The sequence below is a fragment of the Ambystoma mexicanum genome, chromosome 8 (genome assembly GCF_040938575.1).
Source record: "Ambystoma mexicanum isolate Mex_15411 chromosome 8, UKY_AmexF1_1, whole genome shotgun sequence".
Classification (NCBI taxonomy): Eukaryota; Metazoa; Chordata; class Amphibia; order Caudata; family Ambystomatidae; genus Ambystoma; species Ambystoma mexicanum.
Window position 1 is genome coordinate 57,423,309 of NC_090929.1, and position 13,806 is coordinate 57,437,114.

Genomic DNA, 13,806 nt, shown 5'->3' on the forward strand with positions numbered 1-13,806 from the left:
TCAAGTTACTGTTTTTTCCACATTATCAAATTTGAACAGTTTTCCCGAGAAAAATGTTTTTTTCGAAGGTTTGGGGACTCATTTACGTGTGATGTGGGGTAGATTACAAAATTCGGATCTCCCACAAGGGGTGAGGGATCTAAATGCTTTAGCACTTTCGAGGGACACAGAGGAGAAAGTACATGGTCATGTTGAAAGATTGTTTGAGTATAGGAGGGACTTTGAAAAATCACAAGATGAGGATGATGAAGACGACAGTATGTATGTGCAGAAACGGTTCCTTTCGTGTCGTAGATCGGCACCTGAGGAAGTACGAATTTGTACCAAAGATGCGATTCGATGGATCTCGGATTCATCGACACCACCAGATGAAGTATATGACACGTATAGTCAGTATACAGTAGAAATGCAAAGGAAGGTGATTCAGGTAATGGTACAGTACCTGCAGGAAGAATGTGTAAGGAAGAAGGTTAGTTGTCCTATAGAGTTATTGGGAATTTGTAAAAGGGCTTTTTCGCCCGACACTTCTTCGACTGCCTTAGCGCTCGACCTAGCTCTGTTGCTTAGTAAGCGGTCGGAGTTACCTATATCTCAGTTGCCTATGAGAGAGGTTCCTCCGACATTTGTCCCAAAGGTTGAGATTCCCACTAACGCTGGGACTGGTGCACCCGCTGTGGATATCCCTGCGCATTATATATCGCAATTTGTTCACGTCCCGTTTTCACGACAGGAAGTGAACACTATTAGACAATCAATTCCCGATATCAGGAAAAACCCGACAGGGTTTTACAAAGAGATAGAGTCCGTTTTGCAGTCCTCTGTGTTCGCCTTAAGTGATATTGACTTGCTATTCCCTGTACTCCTACCCGTAGATTTATGAAAGCAGGTTCGGACAATAGACGATGTGCCAGGGTTGGGAGATACGTGGGCTAACATGATGAGGTTTGATGGGGAAAGACCAGCTGGTGAGAAATCACCTCAGGTAATACTTACTTTGCCTGATAGAATTGTCGCAAAATTAAAGACTATAATTCCAGAGAAAAGAATTATTTGGGACAAGCTTACGGCCTGTGTTCAAGGAAAAACTGAAGGCGCCACCGAATTCTTTAATAGATTCGAACAGGTATTTTCTGACTTCAGTGGACAGGACTTGGGTTCAGAGTCTGGGAAAAGGTTGTTTGTGGACAAATTTGTACGTGGATTGTTGCCCGACATCCAGTCACAGATTATGTCCTCTGAGAGCGCTTGGCAGGTGAAATCTCAATCTGAAGTTTTGCACATGGCTCAGTATTATGAGAACCGTGTTAATAATGAAAAGGAGAAAATAGAGAAGAGGAAAGGAGATCTGAAGCCTAAAGTATTGTTACAACAAATTGTTAGAAATCCCAGAGGAGGTACGACACAGACCAGAGGTCAGTATGTCCCTAAAGGAAACGCTCCTTTGGGTTCTGTGAATGTTAATCAATGTGCCTATTGCCGCCAGGAAGGTCATTGGCGAGCACAGTGCCCCGTCCTTCGACAAAGGTCAAACAATGCATTTGGGAGTATGCGTAGACGACGTAGAAGTCGCCCTGGAGCAGGGGGCCCTGATAGAGGTCAGTTTTCACAAGATCCTCAGCAACCTTTTTCACGGGAAAATCAGGCTTCGGGTGTGGACGCAAGAAACATATTTGATCACCCTTCTGCTGCCTACCTTTCTGAAGAGCTTCCTTCCGACGCAATTTTATTTCGTTAGGAATGCCCGAAGCAGGGTTTGGAACCTTCACCTATTCCCATTAATCAGAAAGGTCCCTACGTTGAATTGTTAGTGGGGAATAGGAAACACCTATGATAGACACTAGAGCACAGAAGTGCTCCATTGATCATTCCCGGGTTCCAAACATTCCACTGTCAGGGCAAACAAATGTTTCTGTAGGGTTTTCTGGTATACCAATTGTTTGTCCGGTTTCTTCACCGGTGTCTGTTTCTTTGGGTCCCTTTACGGACCATTGTCCCTTCCTTCTGACTTCGAACTGTGGAGAGAATTTGCTGGGGTTAAATCTGTTAAAGAAATTGAATGCAGTAATTCATTGTTCCTCTGATGGATTACGACTGACGGTTTCACCACAGCAACTTCCCAATTCTCAGTTTCTGATTCGACCATTGTCTCCTGAGTTTAGCGTTGTTCCGGAATGTTAATGGGCAGTTGATGACAATGATGTCGGGGTACTACAGATTGAGCCCGTAAAAATAGTTTTGAAACGTAGAGTTAAATTACCATGCATTCCACAGTATAAAATATCAGTTGAGGGCGAGCGTGCTTTGAAGTGCATTGTCTCCTATTTTGTGCATCGAGGGGTGATTGAGGAGATTGCAGGAAGTTTATGTAACAGCCCGATTTTGCCTGTATACAAGAAAGGTGACAATGCAATCCCATACCGGTTCATAATTGATCTTCGTGCTATTAACAAAGTTGTCGCCCCACAATTTCCAATTGTGCCTGATGTAACAACGATACTAACAATGATCCCTGCTACGGCTACGCACTTTAGTGTTGTGGATTTAAAAAATGCTTTCTTTAGCATTCCTGTACACAAGGAGAGAAGATATTTGTTCGCGTTAACCTTGGGAGAACGTTCATTTACATTTACTCGGGCACCTCAAGGGTATACTGAAAGTCCAAGCATTTATAGTAGAGCTTTGAAAGAGCAGCTCGACACCCTTGAATTGCCACCTACTTGTGCACTGCTTCAGTATGTCGATGATTTGCTTTTGGCTGCAGATTCTGAAAGTGCTTGTAAAGAAGGCACTGTACTGTTGCTTGTTCATCTAGCTAAAAATGGTCATAAAGCTTCACTCAAAAAATGTCAATATTGTTGTCTGGAGGTCGCCTATTTAGGCTACCTCCTGTCAAAGGAGGGGAGAAGATTAACACCTGAAAGAATAAAACACATTTCTGGCATGCCTGTTCCAAATACGCAGAAGGAAGTCAGAGCCTTAATAGGTATGGCTTCTTACTGTAGGTTGTGGATCCTGAACTTTTCACTAGTGATAAAACCGATGTTGCCTTTGACGAAGAAGGGCATTTCTCTGCCACTGCCATGGAAATCGGAACATCAACGATCATTTGAGCTTCTCAAAACCGTGTTATGCTCTGCACCGGTTCTGGGTAGTCCAAATTATGACAAGGCCTTTGTGTTGTTTGTGCATGAATGTGATGGATGTGTTTTGGCTGTGTTAACACAGGAACACGGAGGGAAGAATAGGCTGTGTGGCTACTACTCCTCCGCCCTTGATCCTGTTGCATGCGCTTTGCCAAGATGTTTGCGAGCTGTCGCTGCTGCTGCTGCCGCGTCTGTAAAACAGAGTGAGGGAATGGTCCTAGGCCATGATTTAATTTTGATGGTACCTCACTCTGTAGATGTCCTATTGAATAAAACCCAAACGCAACACCTCACCTCTGCACGGCTAACAAGGTATGAATTAATTCTGTTTGCCCCTCACATTCAAATTAAGAGGTGTTGTGTTCTTAATCCGGCTGAACTTCTACCTTTCCCGCAAAATACTGTTTGCGGTGACGAAGAATTACATGACTGCCTGTATACCACTGAACAGGAAACAAAGGTCAGGATAGATCTTATAGATACTCCTTTGGACAATGCAGAAGGGGAGCTGATTTGTGATGGCTCCTGCTTCAGATGGTACATCTACAGCTACTTACGCAGTTACTACGTTGAGTACGGTTGTTGAAACTAAGAGAATTTCGTATAACTCCGCGCAGGCCGCAGAGATTATAGCGTTGACCCGAGCTTGTGAACTCTCCGAAGGGCGTATAGTAAACATATATACTGATAGCCAGTACGCCTTTGGGGTGGCTCACAACTTTGGGAGGCTCTGGTCGGAAAGAGGTTCCTAACCTCACATGGGACCAAGATCCAGCATGGTCCCTTGATAGTGCAATTGCTCTCGGCACTCTCACTCCCTAGGCAGTTAGCGATCATGAAATGTGCAGCACATCGTAAAGTCATAGATGATGTGGGAAAAGGGAACGCTTTCGCTGACCAGATAGCCAGGCAAACGGCCACAGACCTTAGCGCAGACATCTATGCTCTAAGGGAAACAAAAGATGCCTATGTAATGGATGAAGGTATTGGGTCTGTGCGAGATATTCAAACTGATGCCACAATAGAAGAGTCTAAAAGGTGGGCCGAAGGAATGGGGAAACTGGATGATGATGGGTGTTGGGTGGATACATCTGAAGAAAAATGGTTGCTCCCTGATTCATATGTGCTGGCAATGGTTACGATGGCACACAGTCCTACGCATGTGTGTGCTCAGCAGATCATGAAAATGTTAGAACAAGTCTGGGTGAATGATAAAATTTTGAAGACTGCACAGCGACATGTTCAGAATTGTATGATTTGCTTACAGCACAATGTGGGGAAGGGGACAGTAACTCCAAGGGGAAGCTTTGGGCCCCCTTCTGTTCCCTTCGAGGTCATCCACTTTGATTTTATTGAGATGGAATGGTGTAACAATCTAAAATATGTTCTTGTGATTATTTGTGCTTTTAGTAAATGGGTCGATGCTTTCCCCGTTAAAGATGCTACTGCCATGACCACTGCAAAGACTATGGTAAAAGAATTCTTTCCACGATTTGGGCTTCCAAGGGTAATTTGGTCGGACAATGGTCCCCATTTTGTTGCAGCAGTAATTTTGCAGATATGCACAGCGTTACACATTGAAAAACAATTTCACTCAGCTAGACATCCTCAAAGTGCTGGGTTTGTAGAGAGACATAACGGTATCTTAAAGAATAAGCTTGCAAAAACATGTCCCGACACCAAATTGAAATGGCCAGATGCCTTACCTATTGTATTATTACCCATGCGTACCACACCTCAAACTAAGACTGGGCTTTCTCCATTTGAGGTAGTGATGGGGAGGCCTGCTATCATTTGGGGTCTTCCGAAGCCTAAAGCCCTGAGGGAGGTAGAAAATGTATTGCTTGTAGACTACTGCAACCAGTTGACTAAGAACCTGTATTTCATTTATCATCAGGTCCAATCAGCTTTACCTGTATGGTTTACGGGCCCAGGACACGATATTCAGCCTGGAAGTTGGGTCCTAGTGAAGGCCTACGAAAGGTCTTCCTGTCTCGCTCCTCGCTGGAGGGGACCCTACCAGGTGCTGTTGGTCACTCGGCCAGCAGTGCGGGTGGCTGGGAAAAAACACTGGATGCACGCGACGCATGTCAAGAAACTTCCTCACCCGACGCCACACGTTACAGAAGAAGCAGAACCCCTCGCTGATTCTACAATCTCTGATCTTGGAGTAGCAAACAGCGCTATGAGTGCGTCAGAGAATTTCTCTGAGCCCGTGGAGCTTGGGGAACAGTCCATTTCGTCTCTGCACTCTTTGGAAAAGTCACTTCTGGAAAACACTGTTTCAAGTACTGCGACTTCTGTCGCCTCCGATACGTCGCTTCCCTCAGGAAGTGACGTTACCTTGTTTCCGGATCAAACAGTTCTGGGTACCACCAGGTACGACCTTCGACGAAGAAAATAGAACTACGGCACGGGTCTTTCCGTGCATTTGGAAAGAAGAAGTGATTGAAAGTTTTCTCTTGTAAAAGAAAGTTCCTTTCGAACAAAAGAAAAAAAAAAGGGATTCTGCTGGCTAGGGTTGGGAAGGACTAAGAAGTCGCGCGACCATAGTGTCGCCAGTAACGAACATTGGGGTCCTCGATTGAGAAACTACGATGCCTGCCACCTCCACCACTGCTCCCCGCACTGGACTTGTAAATAAGGGGGTGACCAACTCGGACAATGAACAATGTGCCTGGGCCCCGAAAACGTATTGCTGTGTTGTGTTAATAATAATTGGAATTTGTGTAATTACTGCTGTGGGACTTTGGTACTTCAAAGAAATGTACCCTCTAAAACCTCTACTGCCAATTGAGATTGTACCTACTGCTTTGACTCCCTCTGTACACCTTCACACTCTGTCACCTAGAGACTCCCAACATAGACAAAAATATCATAATAACACTCTAATGATAGTAATGAATGCAACGCATGCCATTTTTAATAAGAGTTATTGTTGGATTTGCACTCATTTACCACAACATGGGAACAAGGGGCTAGGATGGTATATTCACCCTTTACCTTTAACGGCTGCTTGCTATGCCTCTCTTAGAGCACTATTCTTTGGCCGTTGGAATGATAGCATCTCAAGGAACTTTGATGGAACTAATTTAAATGATTTTGAAAAACGTGAATTGACTCCCCTGGGATGCTCGCTTTTTGCAAATAGAAGTAAACCTAATGTTGCTTCTATTAGGCCGTCTGATAAACTATCTCTTCCTTTTCAAACTCTAATTTCCTTTAAAATGGCTCCGATAGGCAATGAGGACGCCGTGCCTCCTTCCTGCTCTATTAATCATAGCCCTGATTCAGTCCCCTTTTGTGTACAAAGAAATGGCACTCGGCCAATGGGAGATTTTGAAGGTTGTATAAACATTGTAAATTTGACTGGAGAGAACTGGCCTCTGTACGTAGGGGGCCTGTTTATTTCGTTTGTGGTAGTTCAGCATTTCCCTAGTTGCCCAAGGATTGGCAGGGAACCTGTTATTTAGGAATCCTGTTACCTGGGGTATTTGTAGCTAGTACATTGGAGGTTTCTAAGGCTCGCCCACGGCGGGACGGGAACGGAGATACCCCTGGGCAAGTATTGGGAGATATAGCAAAATCAGTTGTGCCATTTTGGGGACAGATAGCAAACTCTGAAAACATTAGGGGACTAGCAAGAGTACTGGAGAGAACCATCAATCGGACCACGGATATACTCTACAATATGACACTAGAACAAAAGGCAATAAGATTGGTAGCACTCCAAAATCGGATGGCATTAGATGTCATTCTGGCAGAACGTGGTGGAGTATGCAAATTAGTGGGGTCCACTTGTTGTGTTTTCGTACCAGATTACTCACCGACAATTTTCAAAGCAATACAGAACTTGCACATCCTTAGTTCTGAAGTGCATGTTCCTGTGGGAGATTGGATTATTAGCGCCTGGTTCTGGGATTCTCTACGATCCTGGGGTTGGAAGGTGCTTTCTGTTATCCTCGTTATTTTGGGAATCCTGCTATTCCTTTGTTGCTGTTTCCAATGTCTACCTAGTATATGTGCAATGCTGGGGGGGGGTGTTGTGCTCAAGCGGTGGGCACAGTAGGGCACAAAATGTACGCCCCAGATACAGCATCTAAAGAATTTGTGTTACAAGAGGTTCTGATGAATGACCTAATGGCTATAGACATTACCGATAATGATTCAGGATGTATGGACGACAATGCATGGAGTTATTTGCAAAAGTATTAGAAATGATATTAGCACTTGGCATAGGCCAAAAGGAGGGTCTGTCGGAATTCAAACAATATTATGCCTCCTATCGCAGCAACTGTATGTGTATTGGCCTACGCCAAGTTGTCTAAAACATCATATGCGAACAGACTCCGCGGCAAAGTCTTGACCTTAGAGAAAGTAATGTAAGTCGCCATCTTGGATTAAGTCGCCATTTTAGGTTCTCTTGTAATGTGGAAGTCACCCTGAACATCAAAATGGAGGCCGAATGACATTCTGAGTAAGATTCTGGCCGTTGTGACCTCCGCACACACGAATAATTAATATGCCTGCAGGCCACTTGTTGGGGTCGCGAACTGAGACCTTGTCCTATTGCTGACCTATGTGTAAATGTACAACTATATCAGCGAAACTAATCAAAATGCATAAATTATAGGATTGACCTGGCTAGGAACCCATAGGCCCGATCCCTAGAATGGTTAACCCGCGAGGGGGTTGGCCAAGGGCTGGACAAATCATATAAAAGACCCAAGTATTCCAATGTACGGTCTCTCTTACTAATGCATCGAACCTTCGTTGAAGTTCGTTCCGTTACTCTGAGAGCCAAATAGCTATCCGTTTGTCAATTGACTTTGGTAACTGTTGTAGCTTTTAAATAAAGCACTTGTATGTTCTTTGTAACCTGTGTTGGTGTGTTTCTTTTGGGCTTCCCGGCCTCATATTATTTTTATGTTTTCACAATACGGAGTGAATAGAATGCAGGCAAAGCCGCCATTGTATAGAAGCTGGACATCGGTATCATAAATTTAGTAGGCCAGAACCCAGGAAGCTGGAATAGAAAACTGTGTTGCAACAAGAATAAGCTGAATCATGGAGCTGCATGGTGAGCTTGTCTGGCCTGGCATCAAGACTAAAGCAGCCAAGGTCAGCTATCTATTCTGGAAAGGAAGGAACGAACAAACAAACGTGCAAGGATGAATCATCACTTGTTAAGGTGCAACGAAAGAACACAAAAAGTGCCAACTTTTATTCATTTAAAGCATTTAAAACCTGCAAAATGGACCAAATTGTGGACTCCTGTCACGTGAACCAAGGATGAAAATAGAGTTCGAACTTCGAACTTGGAGTCCCAGAACATGATAGTGAGAGCTCTCAATCCTATGTATTCTAAAGACTAGGATCATTTTGCGAGGGCGAGTTCAAAGACAATCTTCACGGCAGAAGGCATGGGCGATGAGAGATGTTGGGCTAATTGGGTGGCGAGGTAGAGTCATGCCCCATCTCCTTGCACTTGAGTCTGAGCTTACGTGCTGCTAAGTGATCTGAATGTTCCAGACATGGCACAAGCGTGCCAACCAATTTCAGTGGTCCATATAATGAAGGACGTTATAGTCTGAAAACCAATGAGAAACCATATATCTAATTTTTCTGAAGATTACCTGTTTTAAAGGTAGGCATATGTTGTCCACCTAATAGTAGACAGCCAATCACAATCCTAGTTCCTATAGAAGATATACTTAAATGTTCTGCTTAAGCCAATCCTGCGTCTTGTGGCAGGTTATCATTATTTGCCACCTAGTATGAAGTCACCTCTGAGGTATTTTGTAATAAAAAAAATATGATTTGTGTGAAGATCGCTGAGAGCACGATTGAACGTCTGTTGATGTTTGTTGTAAACTCCCCGTTTTGGATAATTGTTAATAAAACAGTACTTTGCCATCTTCCTGAGTTGGTTTGTTTTTTTGGACTCAAGAGTTATTGTGTGTGATCCCATCCATTGCATGCACGTTCCTAAAGGGCCCTAAGCTCATTCTCATTGCTTTTGTTCAGGTCTCCAACACCTAGAAGTATGTGTTGTGGAAGAGGGAACAAGCAACCCAAGAGCGAGGGAGCCAGTGGTAAACAGCAGAGCCATGCAGTGGTATGCGCATCACACCTGAAATCAAGAAGTTCCACACCACATGGTTAAGAACTTGGAAGATGGTTGTGTTTATTGCAGGCCAGCACTGAAGAACTTGAAGTGCTTGAAGCTCACACGCAGATGGACTTTAAAAGAGATTATGTTTGTCACAGGCCACCCCTCAGAAACCCTGGTGGATCCATTTCACAGCACGGGGGGGATGCTTCAAAGGCATGTTGAAGCCTTGTATCTGTGTGACACGACTCCAGGGAAAACCCAAGTTAGCAATTGGCCTGGTGAACCAGGCAGGCGTCCAGACCAGTGGGAGGAGAGGTTGAGGAAAAATGGGGTCTGGGGAAATGGTGCTGTGTAGGTTGTTCAGATGAAGTCAAGTGGAGGAGATGGCAGACCAGTATGACAGATCGAGAAAGGGTGGTGCAGTGGAGCGTGGGTCAAGATCATAAACAACGTGTGTAAGGTGGGGTATAGGTTGGGGAGAGAAAGTGGTACTTAGGTGTGGGAGTGTGTGTATAGGGGGAAGGGGGCTAAACTATATTAAGAGGGAGTGTAGGGGAGTAAGGGAGGCTGAGTGATGAAGGTCATTGAGAGAGAGAGAAAGGAGGGTGACTGCTTCGAGAAACAGGGGTAGAGTGCACAGTAGTGAAGAATGGAGAGAAGTAGAGTGGGGAGTAGTAGGAGTGGAAAGGGGAGAGTAGTGGAGTGGAGAGTCATACAATGGAGAGAGGAGAGTGAAGCGTTGTAGAATGTAGAGGGGAGAGCAGAGAGTAGTAGGAGAGGAGAGCCATACATGGGCATTTCAATTCTACCTTCCATTAGAGGTCATTTGCAAGGCAGCAATGTGGACAACACTAAACTGCTGGACATACGCTCAAGAGTCAGTGGGAAATTTGGCCAGTCTATGCTGAATTAACAGGGGTGTTGCTAGGTCTGGAAAATATACAGGGCTAGGCTAATTTCAGGACTGTCAGGACTCAGAGCTAGATAGTCTTTGGGTTGTGGCCCCTGAGCTTCTATCCGGGGCTACAACCAGAAGACCCGGGGCTATTGCCTTATCAGCTCCCCCTAGCAACGCCTCTGGCTGAATCTATTCAGCTAAATGTGTGCATATGTTGCTGCAGTCTCTCTTTCCTGAGCTTCTTAGATAATCGACCCACAAGACAAGGGGAAGTATGATTGTGTACACATGTAAGTACAAGGTACTCACCAAAGTGACTCTTGTAATTCTAGTCCCCTGTCCCCAAGATTGCCCACTCTCCCCCTCCTGTCATGTTGCAATGATACATTAAGACACTGAGTGGGGAGCGAAAGGGCCTGGGGAGGCATGGCAGTAGCCCTGACAGAAGGGGCGGGGCCTGGCAATGGGAAGAGCTACTTCCGCATCCAGCCTTTAATTGTTCTTTGTTGTTTGTTCAGGCTTCAGGAGAACATGTCTTTGTTGTGATTGGGTTGACACCAACCCCATGCATACTTTTCTACTTTGATTAGCAGCACGCAGAATAGTCAGCCAAGTGCAAGGTGCCCCTTAATAACCCGGCCTTCCTCCAGTCCTTGTTACAATCAATCATAGCTTTAGGAGCCATGTGTCAATTAGTTCTCTGTGGTTGGCCTCGAAACTGCATCTTCTGTCTGGAAAAGGTTCTGATATCTTCATCTAGCCTCGTGCCATGCGTAGGTGTGAACCCTCGTCTCTTCTCTCTCGGCTGGTCACATGATTCAGACACAGTGAATTCATTCATTTCCACCAATTTGTGTATTTGATTTTCGTTTCACCTGCCTTCGCCTTCTTATCTCGATCTTTCATAGGTAGGATATTCTGTTCTTAGTTTCAATTAAGTGGCTACTGTTCATAACTTCTATTGGTATGACCTTGGCTCTCCTGGCACAAGCTGCCTCTGCTGAGTTTCGTTTCAGCCGTCTCTTCTCGTTTTGCTAAATGTGAAGCTCTTACTCGTATGGCCTTTAGTAACCTGGGTGATTCTGCTTCTTGTGCAAAGAAGAACTATACTTATAATAAGGTGCGTCGTTTGAGGTAGATTATGTATAATAGTGCTTGCCACACTATTCTTCTACTAAGCATAGCAAGCCGTACTGTTTTCTTAGCTTTCTTGCACTTCCAAGCATATTTACAGGTGTAAACTGGTTTAATATCTTTGTCTTGCTTATAGCTTAAACTTCTTACATTTTTACAACGTTCTTTTACTTTAAGTTCACGATATCCTTATTCATGGCGTTTTGTCTCTTTGCATCATTCTCTGGTTGTCATTTGCTCTGTCTGTGAGTCAGTCTGGGAACGCGTGACATCACCATTCGTCTTCTATTGAGGCCTTCTTGGTTTCTTCAGGGACTGTACTCAGGCGATCTTCATTTCGTTTTTCATTTGTTGATAAGGTTTTCTCAATGGGTACTTTACTGTCCATGGTTTCCTTGGTATTTGTATGTCAATAGGTGCTGTTCTTCTAATAAGTACTGGGCAGAGCCCCACAGCGGCTCTCTGCTGGTTTATTTGCTCATCATACGTCACATATCTCTGTGTGAATGTTCCTGGAACTTCAAAATGGATGATTGGAGTGCAGGCTTTATTTGGGACCTCCTCTACAGGGGTACATGGCCTCAGAGCAGGATGGGCGGGTGTCTGCCAGCTTTAATCCGATGCATCGTGTTACCAGGTTAGAGTCTGCCCTGGAGGAGGACTGGTGTATTTCTGCACCTAAGCTGCCAGGGGGCATTGAGAGGGAGGGGATAAGAGAAAGGACCCTGGGCAATTCCAAAGATCTGCATGGACACACCTATAATCTTGCAGATGTAGGGATTGGCTGGTACTGGGGAGTGGAATTGCAAAGAGGACTGAGAGGGACTGCAGTGCCAAATTCAGTGTTGGCTCATGTATAGTAGTACTTTATTGAAATAATTAGATTTCGCCCCTTGCCAGTCCTTCAGCTCCACAATTATTTTTGGCTCATAAGTGTAACCGTTAGTTTCGGTTCTCAGGTGTTCCCCTTAGTTGCTGTGACAAGTTGGAGCAAATCCCCATCCTTTTGTGTCAGAGGGTGGAACACTTAAGCAGCCCAGCGCCTACCCAAAGTGCCCACCAGAGGTTGGATGCAGCGGGATGCCCTGGTGTCTTCAGCTCCTCGAGTCGGCAACAATGCTACATCACACCCAGGGCAAGAGCATGCTGAGACAAGAAACCTTTGGTGAAGACTATGTTTCCCATGAGGCAGCAGTGCTGATGGAAGCAGACTGCAAACTAAGACGATTCACCCACCAGTGCGAGCATGGGTCAGGAAAAGGGAGACCCACAGAGAACAAGCAGCTGGAACACACAGTGGCTTGCCCGTGATCTCCGGCCAACCACGGAATGCCAGCAGGCGAGCTGCAAAGCTGCATTTCCCTGAAGCCAAGATGGCGCTGATGGCATTGGTTGACTATGGAGCTTTGTAGTATCCACATTACTGGAGAGGCAGGTAAGATACTGGAGACTGATTTATATAAAAGTAGATGAGCTTTATTATTAGTTACAGGGTAAGTTTATATATAGGATTCAGAACCTTGATGACACATAAGGTTCTAGATGACATAATAACATTCCACTAGCTGCGCAGTGTGCACCCAGTGCAGGCAACCAACCTAGATATTACACATTTCCCCTTCTTCAGAAAGGAACAGACAAACACAACCTAAAAACAGGCACTCTGGAACCACCACAAAACCACACAATTACCATCAACCAACCACCACATCCACAACTGTCACAGCGTAAGCCACATTCATGTATCTAACATCCATGCCAGCAAAACACATAACTAACCATCTGCCCGACTCTGCCACCAACGGGCCTCACAGCTGCCACCTGCAAGCAATGAACAATCACTACCACATTCTATCCAACACATCGTATCACCTTCCTCCTCACCTGCCATGATAGGACTGCTGCCAGGCCCGCAGCACATTTGCGTACACACACAGATCTTTCAAGAAATACAAACTAACATCCACATAATCATCATATCATCATCACATCCAAAACCAATCACACCGCCATTCTCACCAAAGAAACACCCGTCAATTTCACCTTCCATTTGTACATCAGCATACACACCCACTGTCCCGAGAAAAACATAGAAAAGTGGGAAAATAAAGAAAAGATACAAACAAAACAAAGATCACATATAAACGACACAACTGGAAAGGAGAACAGTGCGTAAAAAATAACACCACGACAGAAAGCTGATCAGACCTTCAGTCCAAGTGCATAAAATCTTACAAAATCATGAATGCAGTCAAACTATTGAAAGCATTCTCTCTTCAAACAAACATGGCCAAGTACATACCGGTTAGCTGTAAAAATGTCACGACTGCATCATAGCAGATCATATAAATACACCCATGCCCTCTCACACATAAAATAATGGCATTCCAATAATCAGGGCTATATTAATTGCATATGAACCATACATCAAGGCTCAAGAAAACTTCATGGCACTAGCGCACATTCATGCGGTGTCACTACTCATACATATCCACATCTGCCTAACACAGACTATA